The 24297-nt window shown below is 44.3% G+C and overlaps 1 protein-coding gene across 2 annotated transcripts in view; it reads right to left on the bottom strand.

Annotated features, from left to right (window-relative positions):
* The window catches only part of LOC310675370 (uncharacterized protein), a 728507-nt gene that overhangs the window by 684051 nt on the left and 20159 nt on the right, over nucleotides 1-24297 (bottom strand). For both annotated transcript variants that reach the window (XR_014510076.1, XM_083435886.1), the window contains exon 2: nucleotides 23149-23374. The gene's annotated coding sequence lies outside the window, so the exon portion shown is untranslated. The remainder of the gene's footprint in view (nucleotides 1-23148; nucleotides 23375-24297) is intronic.

Genomic DNA, 24297 nt, shown 5'->3' with positions numbered 1-24297 from the left:
CTTCAACCAGCACAGACAAGATGCTTCATAATATAATCTCATATCTGGCAAGGAGAAACCTCCTCTCTCTTTCAATCTCTCTATCTATCAATATTTTATATTTTATTCTCTGTTTTTCCCCCTTGCCAGATATATTTAGAAATATCTTTTTGCCATTTGTTGAATCAATCTGTCTTGCTGTTCCCTGGTATTGATTGAAACAAAAATAACATCATTGGTAATACATTCATTTTAATGGTCGACACCCTACCCAGTAATGAAAGTTTCATTCTACTCCATATTTGCAAATTTATTTTGACATCCTCCCAAGGTTTTAAATAGTTATCTTTATACAAATTTATATACTTTGCTGTTAACCACACACCCATCTTATTTTCAATCTTTAAGCCTGATAAATTTTGCAATTTATTTTTACTCTCATCATTCATATTACAGATTTAAAACCTGAGCAAAAGTGAAAGAAAGAGACAGGTCAACCAGGTCATATTAAATAAACATATTATAATGTAGAAATGAAATTAGTTGTGCATGCATTCTACGTTAGTTACTTTTTCTGTTGGTATTGTTTTCAAACAAATGAAAAATCATCTGACAGAGACTGTTACCCTGAAATGAACATCCTCAAATTATTATTTTGGTTTTGTAGGGATGGGAAATTCTTTGCTTGTTCTTCTTTTTCTCAAATGAAGGAGTAAATTACATTATGAAGAAGTTTCCTTGAACTGATAACAAGAATATGCAAAAGAAACTCACCTTCAAATGGCAAATATAAGAAATAAAATTAGCCAATCCTTTCAGAAGATAATCTAATCTCCCTTAGCCCCCTCTGATGGTTGAGCTAGCAGATAACTGCTTATTTATATTAACAGGATATATCAACCACCCAAGTATTACAAATCAATACCCTCACAAAATCTACCCAGTGTTTCAGACAAATATATCCGGAGTCATGAATGTTTGTTTTATTTTATTTATATTTTTTTGAGCTGAGAATTGTGTGAGAACATTTGGGAAACACAAAAGCCAGTAGATAACTAGATTCCAATTCATGCATTAACTGTGGATTAGGTCAGTTCCTATCAGAATTCCCAAAGATCAAATTCCTCAGGCATCCAGATGTTCATCCCTCTACCACCATCATTATTCATCTGTGTCAGTAACTGTGAGTCTCACTGGTGCTATTCATACCAAGTTCCTCTCTTTTGATGGGCTCAGCCTTTCTGTCTGTGGATATGCTCACTTCCCGTATTCTTCCATAGTTGCATGAACCAACGTTGCAATTTTATTAGAAGTCAAACCGATTGACAGTTATTCATGGACCAGGTGAAAATGCCTGGTGCTGACTGGGAGTTCATTTTTTATCTCTGTTGACATGCCGTACATGTAAATCCATACACATGAACAGCTGGTGGATTTCATTCTCAGCTGCTGATAACCTGTTATGTGAGCAGTAAGCAATTGCAAGGCACATGGAAGCAGCAGAGGGAGGAGATCGTTTAACAATGCACAAAAGTTCAGGAGCCCAAGGAGCCATTATGGAGGCGGGAAGAGGGCTGCAGCAAGTCCATAAGCGGGTGACTCTAAAATGCGGGGTGGGTGGGTTCTGTTGAATTGTTTTTTTAAATGTAAAGGTTCATCATTGTTTCACCTGATGTGTATATCTTTAAGGGGCCAGAGCAAGGGCCAGAGCAAAATAACGAGATCCAGCTTTACAGCTGTGAAACATAGCAGGTGCTGCTGAGTTGCATTGATTAAGCTGTGTCAGGAATTGGGTGTAGTATATAAGGAGCAGCACCTAGCTCTGCCATTACCCTGGGGGATGGGTTGGTGGTTGTGTTGTGTTTGTTTGTTAATGTATTTAGTGTTAAAGGAGTTTTTGTTTTTGTAATTAAAGCCTTGTTTAAGTTATTTTTCAGTCCCTTTTTAATGCATGGTCTCCCCAGCAAGCTCTCTGCAGCGCTACCATACTGCAAAAAGCCAACAGGTTCAGATTTGGACTGAAAATGGGCCACTCTAGACCAGGGACAGATCTACTATGAAACTAATAAAGTTTAAGCTTCAGGGTCCCTAATCCTGGAGGGGGCCCAGAAGTGTCTTTAGTTTACATTGCTTAAAAACTTTGGATCTAGTAGACCCAATAGAAGTGGCGCAACTCAAATTGATTAATTTTTGGTTGTATATATTTCCCAAAGTTTGAGAGTCAATAGTACAGATGTTGTAAAGGTCTGGTGAGCTGTAGTGGAATACCAAACCTTGTTGCTGGTTGCAAAGGGGTCCCCATAACAATTTGAGACTCACAGTCCCCAAAATGTTGGTTTGCCACTTCTCTAGAGACATCTGGGGCTTGTCTGAGCTGAAACAGGATCTCCCATAGAGTCCCAAACTAGGATGCCCTTTGTAGAAACTGCCATTCTCTGGCGACGGACCTACAGCACCATATGTATTGTAGCCTGCCCTCCATACGATAAGCAGGGCAGCTCTGGGAGGTGGCTTAGATATCAGGAGAGTGAGTGGCCAAAGGTCAGTCAGTTAGCTTCATAGAGAAGTGGGCATTTGAATCTGGAGCTCCCCAGTCCCAGTCTCACATATGAACCACCACCTCACAGGGCACTTCCTTCCAGCACTGATGCTTCTGTGTTACTATCTGCATTGCACATTTAAAGGTCAAAAACTTTGTTTATCCACTCTAATTGTTAACACAAGGACTCAGCTGAGAAAAAGTGTGTATACTTTGGAAGAAAAGTGGTACTAAAGATTAAGTATATATCACAGATGTCATTCTCATACCTCCTTGACTAGCACATTAATGGACAATTCAGCATGTGGCATAATAACCTTTTCTCTTTGAAATATTTAACATAAGTCAAATGAATTGCCCAGGCAAAAGGATTGAGGCGATTATAACCTCATTTTGTTCTGTTTGTTTTGGTGTGCTTTCATTCTGGGGGAAAGAGGCTATTGGCTTGGCATTAATTAATGCATCTTGTCTTCCTTTGGAGAGGCTGCTCTGTCAACTCTTTCATCTCAGTCAGCCACTCTCTATGATGTTCCCAAAGAACATCAGGAGATGTCCAATTCTGAATGCTGCTTGAATAGCTGTTCTACTGCTTATTAAAGTGTTTTTTTTAAGTATTATGTTTCATGCTGCCAATATTCTTTCTCTGGAATCCCAAGAAAGAAACTTAAAATATAGAAAACAACAAGAATAACACAATTGCTTGTCATGTTCATGCACAAAACAGGTGCACTTGCCCTATGATTCCATGGCACACAAATATCCTTGATTAGCATAAGACTGAATCCTGTGTTAAGGAAGAACTATCTTCACACTGTAGCCTATTGCAATTAGCTGGAACTTGTGTTCAGTGGGTTATTGCAAAGTTTAGAAATGCCAGAGTTGACTTTTCAGAAGTTGTGTGTACTTGCAAGGTTCTTGGTGCACATTATGGCTTTTGCTTCTAAAGACACACCTCTTTGGCCAGGCTTTGGGGGAGGGGCGAAGCACAAGGTGATATTTTATTCCCACTTCTTCTGCCCTTTCATCTGTGATCATCATTAATATCATGGCGTTATCTGATTCATTTTGTTTTAAATTTCAATTATCTATTGTGATTTTAAAGCTTACTGTATGCCACCCTTAGATGCAGGGAAACCGACAAACTCCCCTTAATAAATATATGCACTATTTTTGTTTGTTTATTTAAAACATACAGCCCATCTTCCTAAAACCCTATCACAAAGGATGATATACAAATATAATTTTAAAATACGAAAAGGAAAACAAAGCCCTTTCTCTGCCACAGGGAATATAAACTGTCCTTAGGCACATTTCTCCTTCTGCAGAGATTTCAGAGGGTTTTTCTGTAACTGATGGCCAACTGATGGATGGTGACAGGGAGGCTCTTTGAAGGCTCTCCCAGTGCCAGTCATAGGATTGCTACATCTTCAGTGCATCGTCAGAGGAGGCTGCCAATCAGACCAATGAAAAATTACTTGGGAGGAATTGGCCTTCTGGGCACAATGATGTGAGCTCCAAGCAAGTCTTCTGCTATTGAGCTCAGAGTATGGGCAGGTTGATACGGCTGTTGGCGGCCTTTAAGTATCTTGGACCCAAACTGTGTAGGCCCTTAGACAGTAGCTGGGGAGTCCATTTTAAAAGGCTGCCCCTGAATACAGTGCATGGCATTAGAGGTGACCTGTATATGGACAACTGAGGCAAGGTCAGACTTCTCCAGGTAAGGTTGCAGTTGCAACAGTAACTGAAGTTGGAGGGAGAACACTTTCAGCTGGTCCAGGGCTAGGTAGACTCATGGCCTGATTCAGTAGAGGAATTATTTGGTCTTCTATTCTCAATTCAGTCATGGATGCAACCATCAGCACTGCTCCATAAACCTGTGCTCTTCTGTAGACTCTTCTCCAGTCACCTGCACACTTTTTAAGAGTCTGGAGAAAGTAAAGCTGTGGGCCGGATCATTTCATATTGATCTGTGTTCATCTTCTTGACAGAATTAGTAATGCAGATGTGCTCAGATGCTCTTTGAATGCCAGATGGCAAAGTCCTTTTAGCATGTGGGTATTTTTCCTCTTAATGCACATGTATTAGCTGAATTTTAAAGTGTTCCTATGATTTTTAAGAGCTTTGTAGTCATCAGAGATCAATTAGAACTATAGCAAACATGTGGTTCATATTAAACCTCTTAAGAAAATTTGGTAAGATGATGCTTCATGTCCCACTCAATATAATATATATATTCACCACACAAGGACCCTCTGCGCCCCCCCAACCCAGACTCCAACCGCAAAATCAGAGGTCTGCTTAGAGGCCAGAGAGCCCCTTGGCTCAGAGTCCTTTCAGACCTACGTCTTGAGATGCCTGTGGACTCTTCAGGTGGGGTATTGCTTAGGAGTCTTCTCATTGGGGGGTGAAGATTTAATTTCAGATATGTTAACTTTGCTGTTATTACTATTGATTTTTAATCTTTATTTGTAGATCTCATTATGACTTGTGAGGGTGGTTTACATTTGTCATATATGTTCTGGTATGTTTTTATTTCTTGCTTTTTATATATTTTTGCAAATACAGACCCTCCAAGAGTCCCTATTTTCCAGGGACAGTCCCGGATTTACAGAAGCCATACCAGCTTCTGATTTGAACCCAGAATGTTCTACTTTTCCTTGGGATTGTCCCTATTTTTATTGGAAAAATGTTGGAGGGTATGGAGTTATGTGACCCCCTGAGCCAAGGAAATAAGTAACTATACAACCTTTAGAATACATCTAAAGGCAGCCCTGTATAGGGATGTTTTTTAATGTGTAATGGCTGGTGTATAAATAATAAAATTATTATTATTGTTGTTGTTGTTGTTGTTGTTGAATAGGATGTCCCTATTTTAATCAGAGAAATGTTGGAGGGTATGCAATTATGCATATATACCGATATATATAATTTTAATTTTGCAACACAAGCACACATACTAATAAAAAGATAAAGATAAAAAATGAAAAAAGAAAAAAAGAAAGAAAAGGCAATATCAAAGGAAAATACAAAAATCTATACTAAACAAATATTAAACAATATGTATATACCATATTTCAATTCTTCTTTTCTTCCATTTGACTTCCTTCATTCTCAGAGTGGTTCTACTTTCATCTTTAGCAAACTGTTTCCTTCTCATTTCATTTTTACCCCTTTTTCTTTCTGTTTTTAGCTTTTACCCCATAATTCATTTTGCAAAAGTTAATCAAAACAAGTCCAAGTATTAAATTGAGGGCACTGCTTTTTAAAGGAATCTCTATATTTCCCCCATTCTTTTTGAATTTTTTGTTTGGTCTGACCCCTAATAGTGTCTGTCATTCTAGCCAATTCTATATACAGTGGTGCCCCGCAAGACGAATGCCTCGCAAGACGAAAAACCCGCTAGACGAAAGGGTTTTCCGTTTTGGAGGTGCTTCACAAAACGAATTTGCTATGGGCTTGCTTCGCAAGACGAAAATGCCTTGCGAGTTCTGCGGGGTTCCCCCCCCCCCTTTTTCCCCAGCCCCTAAGCCGCTTAACAGCTGTTCGCTAAGCCGCTTATCAGCTGATCCACTAAGGCGTTAATAGCCTTTTAGCAGCTAATCCGCTAATCCCTTAATAGCCGCTAATCCCTTAATAGCGGCTAATCCCTTAATAGCCGCTAATAGCCGCTAAACCGCTAATAGCGCTAATAGCGCTAATCCGCTAATGGGCTTGCTTCGCAAGACGAAAAAAACCGCAAGACGAAGAGACTCGCGGAACGGATTCTTTTCGTCTTGCGAGGCACCACTGTATTCAAATAATTTATCTTGCCATTCTTTTTTTGTCGGTATAATCCCCCCATACACACACACAATTTTTGGCAATTAATGTTCTTGCTGCCACTGTAGCGTAAAGAAATATTTTCTTTTTTTCCCTCGTTATGTCCATATCCAGTATTCCCAGTAATTATGCAAATCTTTTCCTGCTGTACGCCACCTTGAGGGGGGTTTTAACTGTGGAGAGATTTCACAAGAGGAGGAAAAGACTCCTTCCTGGCTGTTGGAGCAGTCTGGCCAAGGAACGAGCCACTTGGCATTGAGACTGGGTCAATGCCTGCCAAGGGGCACTTGTGAGTAGAACAACAAGGTGTCCTCCTGAGGCCATTCTGTGTTGGCTGCTCCCAGCTTGGTGGTGCTCCTGCTGATCACCCTGCTCCCCCCAAATGGGCACCACAATGTCCTCCTGTGCCTTTGAAGCTGCCCCACCGGGCATCACCAAATCGCCCTCCCTGCCTATTTTCTGCACGTGCATTAGCCTTCCATTGCTCTATGCCCAGCTTCTTGGGCTTTGGTGAGGATTGCAGGGCCTGCTTCCTTCCAAGGCCTTTACCAGGTGGACTAGGGGATGTGGCCCAGGGCCTCACACTTCCAGCTACTTACTTTGAGGCTCCTGGGAAGCCAAGGGACCATCTGCTGCAGTGAGGACTGCAGGGCCTATTGGGTGGGGCTGGACTCACTGGAGTGAACTCCCGGGGAAGTGATAGGGAGGCACGTGGGTGTTCTGCTGTGGCTTCTCCCCAAAAAACTTAAAATGCCACCGTCTGCATATGAACATTTCAAAACACATGGAAGTGTCCATGTGTTTTGAAATGTTCTTATGCAGATGGTGGCGTTCTAAGTTTTGGGGTTTGGGTTTTTTTGTTTCTTGCTCTGTTGGTGGGTTGGGTGTTTGGGTGGGGCTCTACGTTGGTTTAGTTTTGGTATAATTGTATTCCCCCCTACTGTTTTATTGGCTATTGTATTGTTTATACTTTGTTCTGAAGGGGAGAGGGTCAGTGCTGCCTGGGAGTGGGCCCCAGCCATAAGAATGGCTGGGGCAGGTTCCACAGGGGGAGATGCACTGAGACACCAAATCTCAAATGTAATGAGACTGAAGGTACATTCTTTCACCTTTGGTGGACGTGCCCAAGGATTAAGAATTTCTGGGAGATGATTTATAATGAAATGAAAAATTTATTTAAATATACCTTCCTGAAGAAACCAGAGGCCTTTCTCCTGGGCATGGTCGGCCAATTGGTGTCAAAGAAGGATAGAACTTTCTTTATGTATGCCACAACAGCAGCAAGAATACTTATCGCAAAGTATTGGAAGACACAAGATCTACCCACCCGGGAAGTATGGCAGATGAAGCTGATGGACTACATAGAATTGGCGGAAATGACTGACAGATTCCGAGACCAGGGAGAAGAGTCGGTGGAAGAAGATTGGAAAAAATTCAAAGTATATTTACAGAAATGTTGCAAAATTAATGAATGTTAGAAGAATGCTGGAATGAAGTTATATGGTTTTAGCAGAAATGTTATAAAGAATTAAGCAAAAACTGATTGTTAATGGGCCAAAGCGGAAAATTAAAAGTTAGATTGTGTTAAGATAAATTATAGAACAAAAAATTGAGAGAGATGGAAAGGATTTGCTGAAATAGCTAATTGAACTAGAATACAAAAAAGGGAGGTGTGAGGAGGTCGATGAAACAAGTAAATGAAAGGTAAAGATATGGAAATATTGGATGTGTTTTTAAATGTTTTTGTTTTTCTTGTTGTTCTGATGTATTGTGTTTTGTTTTTCTTTTTATTTTCGATGTATTGTCTGTTAATTTTTTTTTGTTTTTTCCCCTTCTTTTTCTGTAACTATTAAACCTTTAATAAATATTACTTTTTTTTAAAAAAGAGACACCAAATCTCAGTGATCACGGGCAGGAGGAAGGAGTTACGCTAAGACCAGACCATATCATAACCAAGGAGGCAGGTTTAGTTGTTGTTTGAGGACTATCCCTGCCTCTGGGTCTGGTCTTGACCAGAAGGATATCGGAATCAACAAGGGAGACCCACATGACCTTAAGGTGCTGCTGTGCAATGCCAGATCAATGATTCACAAGACCACTGCCATCCATGACTTGATCGTGGAAGGAGGACTTAACCTGGCACGTGTAACAGAGACTTGGTTGGATGAAGCAGATGGGCCGGTTCTTACCGTTGCTTGTCCACCAGGTTTCTCTTGCACACAGCAACCCAGGTCATATGGGAGGGAAGCGGGGGAGGTTGCATTGATTTTTAAGAAGTCATTAGCTTACAACAGGCATCCTATTGGGAAGACCCAGTTTTCTGAGTGCATGTTGTGGAAGTTAGGCAGTAGGGGCAGTACAGGATTCCTTTTGGTGTACCAACATCCCCGCTGCACAAAGGATTCCCTGTCCGAGCTGCTTCAGGTCCTGGAGACACCTAGTTTGGTTGTCCTAGGGGATTTCAACATCCATGCCAACATGACCTTACAAGGGGCCACTCAGGACTTTGTGAAAACTCATAGTCACGGACATTCCTTAGACCTGGTTTTCAACTCTATGGATGTGGGTGATCTGACACTAAGTAAAAGTGAAACAAAAGAAGTGCCATGGTCAGATCACTTCCTGGTGCAACTGTACTTCTCGGCAACCCTTCCCCTCTGCAGGGAGGTGGGACTGATTTGGATGGCGCCCACCACCACCACTTAATGGATCCAAATGGTTTCCAGAGAGTGGGTGGTAGGGGATGTTTTATCCCACGTTGATGGCCTTTCAGCTGATTTCCTGGTTGCTCACTGAAATGCAGAGTTAACCAGGGCTATTGACTGTCTGGCTCCGAAGCGCTCTCTCTGATTGCATGGAGCCCAGACAGCCCCGTGGTTTCCCCCAGAGCTCAGGGCAATGAAACAATAGCTGAGATGGCTCGAGTGCAGGTGATGGAAAACTCATGCTGAATCGGACCAGACACAGGTTAGAAATCAATGCCGGGCCTACCAAGTGGCAATAGCGATGGCAAAGAGTGTTACGATATGGATGCAATGCAGCTGCAAACTGCTAGCTTGAAAACATCACATGATGGAATGTTGGGACTGTTCCGTGGGAAACAGAGGGACAGTCAATTCACAGGGCAATGCACCGGAATTAGCTCAGAGTGTAATATGAGCTCTTCCTCTTGCTCTTGTACAGGAAGTACAGGAAGTCTTTGTCACTTGACTGCTGGAGTTTGAAGAGAGCAGTCATGTTTTCTGTAATGCTGCAAAGACAGAAATAAAAGCATGTAAATACGTTTCTATCTCCTTTTCCCTGCCGGGGGAGCAGGGGGGAGTGGGTTGTTCTTCCCACGTTTGGGAAGAATCGCCTATCGAGACCTAGCCTGGATCTTGCTGGGGAAGGCAGCCAGGGAGGTCAACAGGAGACGAAGCCGGGTGCCTGGGAGAGTTGCCAGTTTCTCCCGATAAAGGCTTGATTTCCGACATCTGGTAGCACGAGCCGATGGCTTTGCTACATGAAAGTAGCTAAAAGGTCGATGGATCATATTCATCCTCTGCAAGGAGATAAAGAAGATATGGTAGCGAGCGGATAGAAGCTACAAGGACGGCTGAGCACCGGTGGAGATGTTTTTACTGATAAGCTACGAGCAACGGAACCCCTAAAGGTATGCTGATTTATGGGCTAAAAGAGTGAACGCAGATTGATTTTTCTCTGGTTCACAGAAGCTGCTTTTGGATAAAAAACAGCACCGAGAGAGAGCCACATTCTTCAAATTCCTTAGGACTGATAAGCTCTGCTACTGCAGCCTGCTAAGTCCAGTTGCTAAGCAACGAGACGGGAGTACTTTTCAGCTACTTCTGAGTTAGTTAGCCTTGAAAAGTAAAGAGGAAAATTACAAGCCAAGAGAGGCTGGGACTGTGAGAGGCTGGAAAAACAGTGGTGGTTTGTCTGTTTATCTCACTGCTCTTGGAGGGACTTTCCAAAGCAGCCTGCGCTTTAGCTGCCAGGTGCAAGGCAGTAAACAACCAATAGACTTTTGGATTTTACCAACGCAAGCGTGGAATTCGCAGAACATGAGAGCCAGGACGGCCATAATTCTGTGTGTCTTTGATGATCAACTCATACACATTCAGGATTTGGAATATGCGCGTGAGATTTGGGAAACGCTGCGTAGAATACATCAAAGAGATGCTGGTTCTTCAGCGTTGCTGCATTTTGAAAAGCTGACCAATATCAGGCTAGCACCTGATGGAGATGTACAAGCGCATCTGACAGAGATGAAATTCTTACGCCAGCAGATGGTGCAACGCAATTTCCCTCTACAGGAAGAGATATTCTGTTTCATGATTATTAACAGCCTTAATTGGACTTATAAAACAGTTGCAAGTCAACTTGGTTCTCTACCTGCCGCTGATCTCACGGTGGAGAGAATTTGTTCAGTGGTTCTGAATGAGAGAAACAGACTTGCTGCAATAGATCTCACTGACGGGGAGAGAAGCTCGGAGTTCTGGCACCCCCACTGCTATTGCTAGTGAAGAACAGGCTGTTGCTTTGAACGTTGTCCGATGTTACAATTGTGGACAGACTGGGCATCTTCAGCGGAACTGTAAGAAGCCACGTCAACAGAAAGGAGCTAAGGGGAGCTCTGCAAAGCCTGAGGCATCAGGCAAAAGTCGTACCAAGTCCCTAGTGAAACCAGCTAAGGCATTGCTGTCAACAAAAGCTGCATTTTCAGCAGAAAACGCTTTTGTTTTGGACACTGGAGCGATGCAACACATGACATCGCGCCGAGAACTGTTTTCTACATTTGAGAAGCAAAGCTTCAATGTGAAACAGGCCATAGGTCAGGAGATCCAAGCGATCGGATTTGGAACTGTTTATCTTGAAAGTCTGAACTTGACTATTAACAATGTGTATTTGGTTCCTGATTTAAAGTTCAATCTGCTAAGTGTTTCACAGATCACAAAGAAAGGACTGGTCTTGTCCTAGGATAAGGAAAGCTGCAAAATCTTCAAAAATGGAGAGCTATATCTTTCTGCCAGAGAGAAAGATGGACTGTATTTGTTAACTTTTGATCAAAATGATTGCAAAAATTGTAATGCATCTAAGTCTAACATGATTTCTCTTGCAGGTGTCACGAAGGATGTCCAGAAGGCAACGAAAGTTAACAGTGCATTTCAGCGAGTGTATGCTGCTGTGATTGGTCCTCTAGTACCATCTAGAGGCAATGCAAGATACTATCTTGTGTGTGTGGATTATTTCTCTCATTATGTGTGGATATACATATTGCAGAGTCCAAAAGAAGCCTTAACAAGGTTTAAAGAGTTTTGTGATAAGGTTAAAAGTGTTCATGATGCTAACATTGATTGTCTTTTCCACTCCTTCCTCCTGGGTCGTGTCCAGAAAGTGGTGTGGGGGATGAGTGTTCACACTCCTAGGTTCTCACTTGTGGGTTGCCTCAGGGTTCCGTCCTTTCCAACATGCTTTTTAACATCTTTATGAAGCAGCTCGGAGAGAACAGGGGTATTTGGCTGAGTTTTTATCAGTATGTGGATGGTACCCAGCTCTACCTTTCTTTTTAATCAGAACCAGTGAAGGTGCCATGTGAGTGTCTGGAGGTGGTTGGAGGATGGATGGTGGCTAATAGATTTAGGTTGAATCCTGACAAGACAGAAGTACTGTTTTGGGGGGACAGGGGGTGGGCTGGTGTGGAGGACTCCCTGGTCCTGAGTGGAGTAACTGTACCCCTGAAGGAGCAGGTGCACAGCCTGGGAGTCATTTTGGACTCACAGCTGTCCATGGGGGTGCAGATCAATTCTGTCTCCAGGGAATCCTTTGCAATGGTCTAACAGAGCAGCTATCCAGCTCCATCTGGTATGCAGACGGAGACCTTACCTGCCCACAGACTGTTTTGACAGACTGGTGCATGCTCGAGTTATCTTCCGCTTGGACTACTGCAATGCGCTCTATGTGGGGCTACATTGGAAGGTGACCCAGAAAGTACAACTAATCCAGAATGTGGCAGCTAGACTGGTGACTGAGAGTGGCTGCCAAGACCATATAACACCGGTCCTGAAACACCTACATTGGCTCCCAGTAGGTTTCCGAGCACAAGTTTTGGTGCTCGGCTTCGGTCCAGTGTCTCCACCCTCGTTGTTCAGCCTAGACCCTGAGGTCCAGCTCCAAGGGCCTTCTGGTGGTTCCCTAACTGCGAGAAGCGAGGTTATAGGGAACCAGGCAGAGGGCCTTCTCAGTAGTGGTACCCGCCCTGTGGAACACTCTCCCATCAGATGTCAAGGAAATAAACAACTATCTGACTTTTAGAAGACATCTGAAGGCAGCCCTGTTTAGGGAAGTTTTTAGTGGTTGATGTTTGATCATGTTTTTAATATTCTGTTGGGAGCTGCCCATAGCGTCTGGGGAAACCCAGCCAGATGGGCGGAGAATGAATGAATGAATAATTATTATTATTAGGAAGGAGGCTTGAGCCCTCTGACAGGATCCTGCAGCCCTCCTGCCTCTTTCCCTAAGCAATGGAGCACTTGCCTGGCTTGGGGAAGGAGGGCACTCAGACCCTGCAGAAGCTTCCCCAGCTTTGGGAAGAAGGTGTGAGGCTCTGATTTGGGGGGTGCCAGTACTGCATACCTGCACATACCACCAGGAAGAAGCTACTGGTTTCACTGTATATCTCATAGAAGAATGCCAAATCCACTGGTTCTGTAGTACTAAAGCCAATCCAAAGACACAGGAATCCTTTGCAATGGTCTAACAGAGATATATCAAATGCTCATCTCATGAATTTGTTGCTCAAACGCTGTTATGGGAGGAAGATTTTGCTGAAAAAGCAGAACTTTTATGCAACTTTTCTCCAAAGCATCCTCATCCGACCTCAGGAGATGTGGCCTTTTCTCCGGTTTATAAAATTCAACTTGTTTGAATGAACTGAGAAAATATGGGCAGCTTAATTTGTTTAATGAGTCACAATGCCGGCTTTTCTTTGCCCTTTAAAATCCGATCATGCCGGGCTCACACATGGTCTTCTGCCAAATATCTCATTCAAGGTTTTGAGATCCATATTAGGTTTGACCCACTTTGACCTCTCTGGAATAGAGGCACAGAGTCTGACATCTTAGGATAGCTCCCCAAGTGGTGAACTCTAGGGCAACGCTGCTTGTTGTTATTGCTTTTGGATGGAAGTAAAAACTTATAGCCTCTGCAATGTTTGGATGTATTTACATATACACATCAGTGGAACAACTAAGCTATTGTATGTCAGTCAGCAGAACTCCAGAGAGCTGGTTCAGCTCAGGACATGATTAGAAGGATACAACTGGAACTATTGTACATTGCTGTGCTTGCAAGGGGACCAGGACTATATTTCTTTTTCTTTTTCTTTCTTGAGGAAGTAGTAAACCAGAAAGAAGTGGCAGTTGGTGGACACTATACCTGACTGAGCGGATGGAGATTATGGCTACATGACCAGTGAGGTCACAAGGACAGGACCAAGTTCTGGTTTTCTCCCCATCCTACTCTCTTGCAAAGAAACTGTAGACACTTAAGTATTGCAGTGGTACAAATATGTAGCACATAACTAAATTGAAAAGTTCCCTACTTTGGTTAAGAAGTGGTCCCTGTTGTCATAGTTGCTTCTCTGCTGGGTGGTGGTGCCCTGGGCCTCTAATCCTTGTATCCCTACTCAGACATCCCACACAGAAGGTGCTCTGGTCGCAGGAAAGAGCCACATTCCACACCATCCCTTATCAGGGGCAGCCAGGATCCATGGCCTTGAGGAGTGCTCTGGAACCCGCTTGCTTCCTGGGAAGCCTAGCACACAGGGTGGACATGCCACTTCCCAAGGGGTTCAGGGGGCATGATGGCGGGGGGGGGGGGTGTCTGAGAAAGTTTAGGGATGTGCACAGCTCCAAGGAGCCTCAGCAGACCTGCCGTGCATACTATGGCTGATGCTGGGGAAGGAACCTCTGCCCCGCCCCCACCACAGATGAGCACGTGTCTCATGAGCTGAACTGGCCCAATCCACAACCCTGTATAGCACAAAGATGTCTCACTCTGGTTATACGAATCAAAATTTGATGCCTATGAAACAAGCACCAAATCCCCATTTTCTTTTTTTAAAAAAATAATATTTATTAGAAGTTTAAAAGTTACAGGAAAAAAAGCAAAAGAAAAAGAAGAGAGAAAAAATAAAAAAGAAGAAAAAAGCCAATACATAAAAAGAGAGCAAAAAACACAATACATCAAAACACAAAGAAAAACAAAAACAATTAAAAACACATCCAATATTTATCCTTATCTTTCATTAACTTATTTCCTCGACCTCCTCACACCTCCCTTTTTTTTATTCCAGTTATTAACTATATCAGCAAATCCTTTCCCTCTTTCACTGCTTTCTGTCATTTACCGTATTTTTCGCCCTATAAGACGCACATTTCCCCCTCCAAAAATGAAGGGGAAATGTATGTGCGTCTTATGGGGCGAATGCAGGCTCCTTGGCTTCAGCGATAGCAACGCGAAGCCTCCGAAGCCTGCGCTCCGGAGGCTTTGCGTTGCTTCCGCTGAAGCCAGGAGAGTCTGCTCTTTGAGGCTGGCCGTGGGGGAAGGCAGCGCTTCCCCCCTCGCCAGCCCCAGAGGATGGTGGGCAGCAGGAAGGCGCGCAACGCCTTCCTGCTACTCTCCATCCCGGCATTGAGGCTGGCGGGGGGGAAAGCAGCGCTTCCCCCCTCGCCAGCCCCAGAGGATGGGGGGCAGCAGGAAGGTGCGCGACGCCTTCCTGCTACTCTCCATCCCGGCATTGAGGCTGGCGGGGGGGAAAGCAGCGCTTCCCCCCTCACCAGCCCCAAAGGATGGGGGGCAGCAGGAAGGCGCGCAACGCCTTCCTGCTACTCTCCAACCATCCTGTGGGCTTTTTGCGGGAGATGGGGGAATTCCCCCACCTCCCACAAAAGCAGGCAAAAGCCGTGCGCCGCTCTTGGGGGCTTTTCCCTGAGGAGGGAGAAGGGACTGACTGGCCAAGTCCGTCCCTTCTCCCTCCTGTGGGCTTTTGCAGGAGATGGGGGAATTCCCCCACCTCCCGCAAAAGCAGGCAAAAGCCGCGTGCTCTTTAAAGGGGCTCCGCAGCTTCTGCGGGCTTTTCTAGGAGCCCGCAGGAGCCGCACACCCTTTGAAGAGCGCCCCTCTTGGGGGCTTTTCCCCGAGGAGGGAGAAGGGACTGCCTGGCCGAGTCCGTCCCTTTTCCCTCCTGGTCGAAAAGCCCGTAGGAGTCACGCACGGCTCCTGTGAGCTTTTGCGGGAGGTGGGGGAATTCCGCCACCTCCCGCAAAAGCAGGGAGAAGGTCTTGGAGTAGCGCACAGGCTGCGTGCAGCCTGTCCGCTGCTCCCAGAGCTGCGGGGGGGAAATCATATTTTTTTCCTTGATTTCCCCCCCTGAAAACTAGGTGCGTCCTATGGGCCGGTGCGTCCAATAGGGCGAAAAATACGGTAATTATCTTAATTTATTTTAACTTTATCTTACCATCAAAACCTTAAAATTTATTTATACTTAACTCCTTATAATGTTTCTACTAAAGTCATGTAATTTCATTCCAACATTTCCTAACATTCATTAATTTTACAATATTTCTCTAAATAGATTTTTAATTTTTTTCCAATCTTCTTCCACCATCTCTTCTCCCTGGTCTCGGATTCTGTCAGTCCTTTCTACCAGTTCCAGTTTCATGAACCTGGTGATCTTCTATCTGAGGCTCTTAGCTCTTTTCCATGTCCCTTCTGCAGGTCTTCTTCATATTTATGCATACACTTTACTTTATCTTCTGCTGAACTTGTTCTTAGTTTCCTTCCTTTGGCACCGAGAAGTAGATCTCGGGGGAACTCCAACTTAACAATTCCTTTATTCCTTCTCGACAGGTCAGCTCATACTCCATAGTCAGAACTAAAGTCCAAAAGATGTTTCAGGGCATGTTTCAAAGTCCCTTCGAGGCTAAAGGCCTCCACAACTCCAATCTCCCCCTGACCCAAATCCAAATCCCAAAGTCCAGAACATCCCTTCATAAGGGAATCTATCCAACTTTCCTTCTCCAATCCAAGCAGGACTCCATCTCTCCAAATCTGACTTTCAAAATCAATCACAAAAGGCATCAGCTTATATCCATCAAATTTCCTCTGTGAAGACGAGGCCTCCACTTGTATTACTTGAGGTTCAAGAGCAGCTTTTTCCTTCGTCTTCTCCACAGCTTGCCATGTCAAAATGGATTCCTGAGTCAATGCCTGAATAGTTTCTGTACAAATATTCACTTTTTGTCCTAAATCAGTTGTTTTTTGTCCCAAATTATCAATTTTAATAATCATCACATCCGTCTTCTCATGAAGCTGTTCCAGTAAAGCACTTATCTTGCAAAATGCATTCACTAGGGCTTCTTGTTTTGACATTCTTGTCCAAGGTCACTCTATTTCTCGCGGTCTTTGATCTCTACAGCTGGAAAATTCCCCAGCTCCACTCCACTCCTGCAACAGTTTCAAAAGCTCCCTCTAGAGGAAACAATTTCTATTTGTATCTGTCCTTTTAAACACAGATCCAGCAACAAAGTTAATTTTCAATTTTCAGTTACTTTTGCTCCTTTTTAAATGCAGAGGAAAACAATGGAAACAATGTATATCTCTTATTTAGCTATCTGTCAGCATATGTTCTATTCACAGTCAATAAATTTTCCCAAACCGTCAGTCTTATTGGCAGCCCGGTCCCAGTTTCAAAACGGTGGTAATTTATCTCTCTTCACTCTCTCTCCTGCAAGCTTAAACAGTCCAAAATTTTTTCCCTCTTCTCCTGCTTCCAAGGGGGGTTTAGTATTTTTAAATGATGAAAATTTAATCCTTTACAAAAGGCTTTTCCCAGACTTTAGCTTGCAACGTCTTTGCTTTGATCTATTTACAAAGAGGAAGGTGGACTTCCTGTTTAGAACCTTCCCGTTTCAGTGCGGAATTATGATGTTTAAAGATCCAATTTTCCGTTCTACTCATGAGTAGTTGTTTAAAGTCCAATTGTCCACAGGAAAAAGTCAGCGCTCTCCGGCAACAGCAATGCGGCTTCACTCCGTGAAAGAAGCAGTCAATTCGAAGCACCGTGCCGCTCACCCCACGTCGCTCCGGATCCCCGAAACCGGGTTTCCCCACGAGTAGGGGAGGCACAAAAGGTGCCAGCCGAATCCCAGGTCCACAGGCTTCTCCCGCCTGTGGTTTTTAGTGGGTCTCCGCCTCGCCGTGGTGGTCCAGACCCTGATTTTCATGGAGCGGGTTCCTCCAGATTAGAGGGAATCCGCCATTGCCGGAGGCGCTAACCCAGAAGTCTCCAAAAATCCCCATTTTCAGCCATTTCTCCTTCTGTATCTTTACATCAGCCACAAGGTTATTTTTCTTGGCAGCAAGAGACAACAATGTGTTAATTGAGTTTAAAATGTGAAACTTTTTGTTTCTTTTTGTTTATCGGGATTAGCAAAATGTTTTGCATTGGTGTTTTGCTGAGGGTTATTGCTGAAGTGTACAGCTCACGGGTTTTTGTAGTCCACAAAAGCTTATAAATGTTTTAGGTCTTTAGGATGGCATGATTGTGGTACTTACTTTATGGGTATGAATATGTTTACTGAAGTTGATATGAATATACCTTTTTGATGCCTGCACATGAAAACCATTGACCAGGAGTGCTTCAACCAGGTCTAAAGCCTTTGGCATCTGAAAGAGGACTTGACAGCTGTCGTGGCAGATGAAGAGTGTGTGAGTTATACTTTCCTTTGATGTTTTTCTGGTCTTCCAACACACTGACACATAAAGAATGCAGCTGGTTAAAGGATTTAAGTTTGAAGGACTGCTGGCCAAAGCAGAAAAATGCTGTTTTTAAAAAATCATTTCCCTAAAGTGCCATAAATAGAGCAACAATCCCCTAGTAAAACAGCAACCAATCAAATGGAAGTGCTAAAGAGAATTAACAGAGACCAGACCAAGGTAGGCTGTCTATTACTGAGAAGTGAATTAGAAGCAACAGAAGCTGGGGATACCCTTTCATCTGAGGACCATGGGCCAGCAGCAACCCAGAGCACATTCAGAAACCTTTGAAACCTCTTAATGGTTAGAGTTTGGGGTGGCATCACTGTCGTGTCATTTGCACCTTAATACTTTAACATTCTTCCATGAGAAGAATGTTATGAATCTGCTCCCACACTACTGTCCTAGCCAAAAGATCTCCCTCCAGTCTGAGAACATATTCCACTGCGGATCCTCTTTCCTGAACTCTTGTGCCATCAGAGCCATTTGCCCCCCTGCTCCTTTCTGCTCTTCAGGTGGGGTAACCCCAACATAAACATCGAGCCCTAGGATTCTTCTCTATTACATCAAAATTTTCTTCTAGCACTGCTGAATGGAAAGGGGTATCCAGGACAGCAAGGAGACTGTGCATGTTATATGTGCATGATAACATGGGGCTAGATAGAACCATAGAGTCCAAGAGTTGGAACTGTCCCCAAGAGTCATCTAGTCCAATCCCCTGTGATGCAGGAACCACAGCTAAAGAATCCCTGACAAATGGACATCCACTTAACAGGAACAGATGTTATATAGTTTGTGGTTGTGGCAAATGAAGCAATGAAGAAATGGTTGGGGCACAGAGAGATTGGCTGCAGAACAGCCCTCTCTTTCACCATACAAATGACACCATACGTGTCTATACGAATGACATGATGGCTCAGAGAAGGCACACGATGTACCGGTAGTTCTCCTGTTGAAAATAAGGGGGTCTGCTCAGGGAAACCACCTGGGAACTATCAGCTCCCTGAGCTCTTCCAAGGAGGTGTAGGAAACAAATAATAATGATTTCCTAGTTTGTTGACCCAGCTAATGTTTCCCTGTTGGGCTTCTAAGAAAAAGAAACCTTCTATGATAATACAGTATTAAGTGAGAATAAGGATTACAAGAGGTAAGATTTAAAGGAAATGGATTCTCAAGATTAGAAAATCTTAAGGTCAGGGACCATCTCTTACCCATTGTTTTACCAAACCTGATGTGAGCTCTTTATTATGCTTTACACTGGTGAGTGTACATGTCTAGAACCATTCATCACTTTGATATCCCAGTCTTATCTTCAGGCTCAATCCAATTTTTAAATCCTTAAGTAGACAAGAATATGAGAGGATTAGAGCAAAGCATACTGAAAATGTGTAATGTGAAGAATCTTTTTATTTTATAATAAGAAAGTACAATCACGGAATAAAAGGAAGCTGCATGATGAAAAGGCTTTCATCCCCTTTCTTATGACAGCTGGGTTGCAACCCCTAAGGAGAGAGCTAATTTCACTGCAGTTTTTAAAAGACTCTTTAAGAATGCCCCCCCCCAAACTACATAAATATGTAAGGTTGGCATGAGTGCAAGGCAGGGGGATCTGTAACCACACTTACCCCATTACCGCTTACAGAGTATTCAGTATTCATTCCCCATATAATGATCATAAAAGGTTCATAAAAACCACATTCACAACTGAAGGCTTCCAGCTTAAAAGCAAACATGTTATGAGAAGTAGTGGGGAGAATGGGGAAACAGAAAGAGCTACTTTTAGGTATGGGAGAATTCCCATGCTGACTTGTTGAGATAATACTGTCCTTGATGATGGTAACAGCAGCAACCTGTCAGGTGAAAGGGTGAGATCTAAGGTCATACCAGTGGATGCAATGAGATTCCCATTCCCCCCCCCCCATTGTCTCTCCATATGCTCTAGAGGAGCCCCTGGCATCGTGCAGGAGATGTGGGGGTGCTGCGGGGGGAGGGAGTTAGGTAAGTCCTATTTGCACAAGTGGAAATCTGTTTTGCAAGTGAGGTGCCATAACTAGATTGTTTCATTGTTATTGTTTGGACTTTTTTAGGAAAAAAGAATCTGAAATTCACAAGGGAAGGAAGGAAGGAAGGAAGGAAGGAAGGAAGGAAGGAAGGAAGGAAGGAAGGAGTGGGTGGCTGAGCAGCCATGGAGAGAACGACACCTCCCACAACTCGGGGGGGGGGAGGGAGTGTGGATGAGTTAAGGGAATTGTTCCCCGGCTCCAATTTTGATCTGATATGGAGAAGAGTTCAGTGGCTTTGCCCACTTCTCCACTGAGATGGGATTCACGGACCCCCAAAACTGATTTCTAAGCCTGCCTGGGGCAACCTTCACCACCATCCCTAGTGTCAAGACTAGCCATGCTCTGTCTCAAACGCATATCAAGAAACACTTGTTCATTCATGGAAGTGCCCTGGCTCAGTTGCACAGCATTGGTTTTGTATGCAGAAAGTGCTCAGTCCAATCCCTGGCCACCTGCCAACATCCCCAAAGAGGGGGGCAGCACCGTAATCAACTTGCATCTCTGCCTGGAACTCTTGGATAATTGTCCAGGCAGGTCCTTTATGTAACCCATGAGAGCAGCGACTTTGGACTGTCCCAAACCTGTTCCATGGGAGTTGGCCAGTGATTAACCTTGCCATGGTTGAAGCCAAGCAAGCAAGGTCTCACTGGTGACCAGGGTGCAGATTCCTAGCAGGCAGATACCTAACACAAGCTTGGGTTTGTCATGGTCAATCCTCCCTTCAGACCTATCGTACTAGGTTGATCCTGCCCAAGGCCATTTCCACCCTCATACAAACAATGTTCTTCTGCCTAACAAAAGAAAGCCATAATTTCACTGAGGGAAAGGCAAAAAAAGCCTCCAACCAAGTGCCAATCAAGCTGAGAGAAAAAAATCTTTTCTGGCCCTGTCAACCAGGGACCCAAAATTCCTCAGTGTAGGCTCTAACCTGAGGGTGGGCAGGCGGGAAGCTCTGAGAGCAAATGGCTGTGAGTTCCGAGGGAAGCAGCTTTATATAGGCTTTCCCCTCCCCTCTTCAACAAGGGCTCATGGGAGCCTATTGCACAAGCAAGATTCTGGGTAAATCCTTGCCCAGTGTTTTGCTGCCATCTCTGGGCCCCAGTGCTGCCAGGCAAAGGCTTCCCTCGCTTATTGGGCATGGAGCAAGGCTTATCATAGAATCATAGAATCATAGAGTTGGAAGAGACCACAAGGGTCATCGAGTCCAACCCCCTGCCAAGCAGGAAACACCATCAGAGCACTCCTGACATATGGCTGTCAAGCCTCTGCTTAAAGACCTCCAAAGAAGGAGACTCCACCACACTCCTTGGCAGCAAATTCCACTGTCGAACAGCTCTTACTGTCAGGAAGTTCTTCCTAATGTTTAGGTGGAATCTTCTTTCTTGTAGTTTGGATCCATTGCTCCGTGTCTGCTTCTCTGGAGCAGCAGAAAACAACCTTTCTCCCTCCTCTATGTGACATCCTTTTATATATTTGAACATGGCTATCATATCCCCCCCTTAACCTCCTCTTCTCCAGGCTAAACATGCCCAGCTCCCTTAGCCGTTCCTCATAAGGCATCGTTTCCAGGCCTTTGACCATTTTGGTTGCCCTCCTCTGGACACGTTCCAGTTTGTCAGTGTCCTTCTTGAACTGTGGTGCCCAGAACTGGACACAGTACTCCAGGTGAGGTCTGACCAGAGCAGAATACAGTGGCACTATAACTTCCCTTGATCTAGATGCTATACTCCTATTGATGCAGCCCAGAATTGCATTGGCTTTTTTAGCTGCCGCGTCACACTGTTGGCTCATGTCAAGTTTGTGGTCAACCAAGACTCCTAGATCCTTTTCACATGTACTGCTCTCAAGCCAGGTGTCACCCATCTTGTATTTGTGCCTCTCATTTTTTTTGCCCAAGTGCAATACTTTACATTTCTCCCTGTTAAAATTCATCTTGTTTGTTTTGGCCCAGTTCTCTAATCTGTCAAGGTCGTTTTGAAGTGTGATCCTGTCCTCTGGGGTGTTAGCCACCCCTCCCAGTTTGGTGTCATCTGCAAATTTGATCAGGATGCCCTTGAGTCCATCATCCAAGTCGTTGATAAAGATGTTGAATAAGACCGGGCCCAAGACAGAACCCTGTGGCACCCCACTAGTCACTCTTCTCCAGGATGAAGAGGAACCATTGATGAGCACCCTTTGGGTCCGGTCAGTCAGCCAGTTACAAATCCACTGAGTGGTAGCATAGTCAAGACCGCTTTTTACCAGCTTCTTTACAAGAATATCATGGGGCACCTTGTCAAATGCCTTGCTGAAATCAAGGTAGACTACATCCACTGCGTTCCCTTCATCTACCAGGCTTGTAATTCTGTCAAATTACCTGATCGACTGTAATGAGGGAGAGATCCTCAAATGGAGTCTGCTCTTCGTCTTCCATGCTAGGGGAGAGGACCTCAAAGCGATTGTGTATTTCTAAACAATCAGAGCGAACCCTGGGCCTCCTACTTCTTTGAGTCACGTTTCTCCACATATCGGGCTCCTGTGTTGGTGAACTAGCCTCCTTCCCAGGGGAGTCTCCTGTCTCCTCCTTGGTGGAGACGGTGTGCTCTGCTGCTTCCAAGAAGAGCTCCAGCTCTCTAATTCTTTGGAGTGTAGCTACACGTTCCTCCAGTTGCTGGACTTTGTCTTTTAGGAGGGCAATCAACATGCAATTGCTGCATGTAAAGCTGCCTGCAACCTTTGGCAAGATGGCAAGCATTGCGCAGGAACTGCAGGCGACTGCAGCTGTTCCCTCCCCCTCCATCTTGAGAACGTGTCGTTGGGGGTGGCTACAGCGGTCCTGCATCATAAAAAGTGTGAAGACAGGACTAATAACTCCCCCCCCCAAAAAAAACCTAGGTCTCCCCCAAGAAACGTTTGAGACTAGCTCCCCTAAATCTAAAAGATGGATCAAACTGCTGCCCTGCAAGCTCTGATAAGCTCCTCCCACAGCTAATCACCTGCCTCAACAGAAACCCTGCCCCCTCTGACCTTTGCACAGGGAGAGCAGCTAATCAGCCACAAAGAATCACACACACAAGAAAACCCTTTTGGCTCCTTCTTCAGCCGCTGGCCTGCAAGGTCTGATAAGCTCCTCCCACAGCTAATCACCTGCCTCAACAGAAACCCTGCCCCCTCTGACCTTTGTACAGGGAGAGCAGCTAATTAGCCACAAAGAATCACACACAGAAGAAAACCCTTTTGGCTCCTTCTTCAGCCGCTGGCCTGCAAGGTCTGATAAGCTCCTCCCACAGCTAATCACCTGCTTATCCTTCAAAAATTTAATTATAGTGAGTGGGATCACTGGTGGAGAAGGGGGGTGCAGTAGGTACAGTGCACCCCAGGTGTCATCCCTGAGGGGGGATGACAAAAAGGCACACTGCATGGGGATTGGACTGGGCACACCACATGGGGCTTGCCCCGTCACCTCATGCGTGGCAGATCTCCCCCCCCCGGCAGCTCGCCCCCCCTGGGTGCACAGCATGGCTGCAGCTCCAGGCACCCATGCAGCTAACTTCGCCACTGAGTGGGATTCCATAAAATTATTGAAGAAGTGCCTTTCATTTTAGTTACAAGACTCCACAGAGTTTTTAGAATAAATAGGCAAAATATGTTCTCTTTATTACAACAAGTAAAGCATCTTAATTGAAAATATTGATAGTGACACACTTTAGACTGATTGTTATATAATTCTTGCACTTACATTGATTGTACCTTTTGGACATTTCCCATTTTCTCCTCAGTCTGCATCCTTTCACTTAGCCCTCTGTGCATTGTAAAATGCACCCTACTGATAATATTTTGCATTACCATTCTGCTCACTGGTTCCAGAGTTTAACACATTGTAAAATGGATCTATCAGACAAATTATTTCTAAATGTGTCAGTATAACTAATGGATTCAGAAAGGTTTCTCCCATTACAGAAAATGTGCCTTTGCAGGGGAAGAACAATAAACATGGGCACTTCCTCTTCCTATAGTACAAGTCACACAAATGCAGAAATTCTAAGCACATGTTGCAGGAGCAGAAAAGGGATTGCGCATATAGGGTACAGTTGCCATGAA

Source organism: Podarcis tiliguerta (genome assembly GCF_965153285.1).
Source record: "Podarcis tiliguerta genome assembly, chromosome: 4".
Classification (NCBI taxonomy): domain Eukaryota; kingdom Metazoa; phylum Chordata; class Lepidosauria; order Squamata; family Lacertidae; genus Podarcis; species Podarcis tiliguerta.
This window is presented reverse-complemented; position numbering and strand designations above follow the sequence as displayed.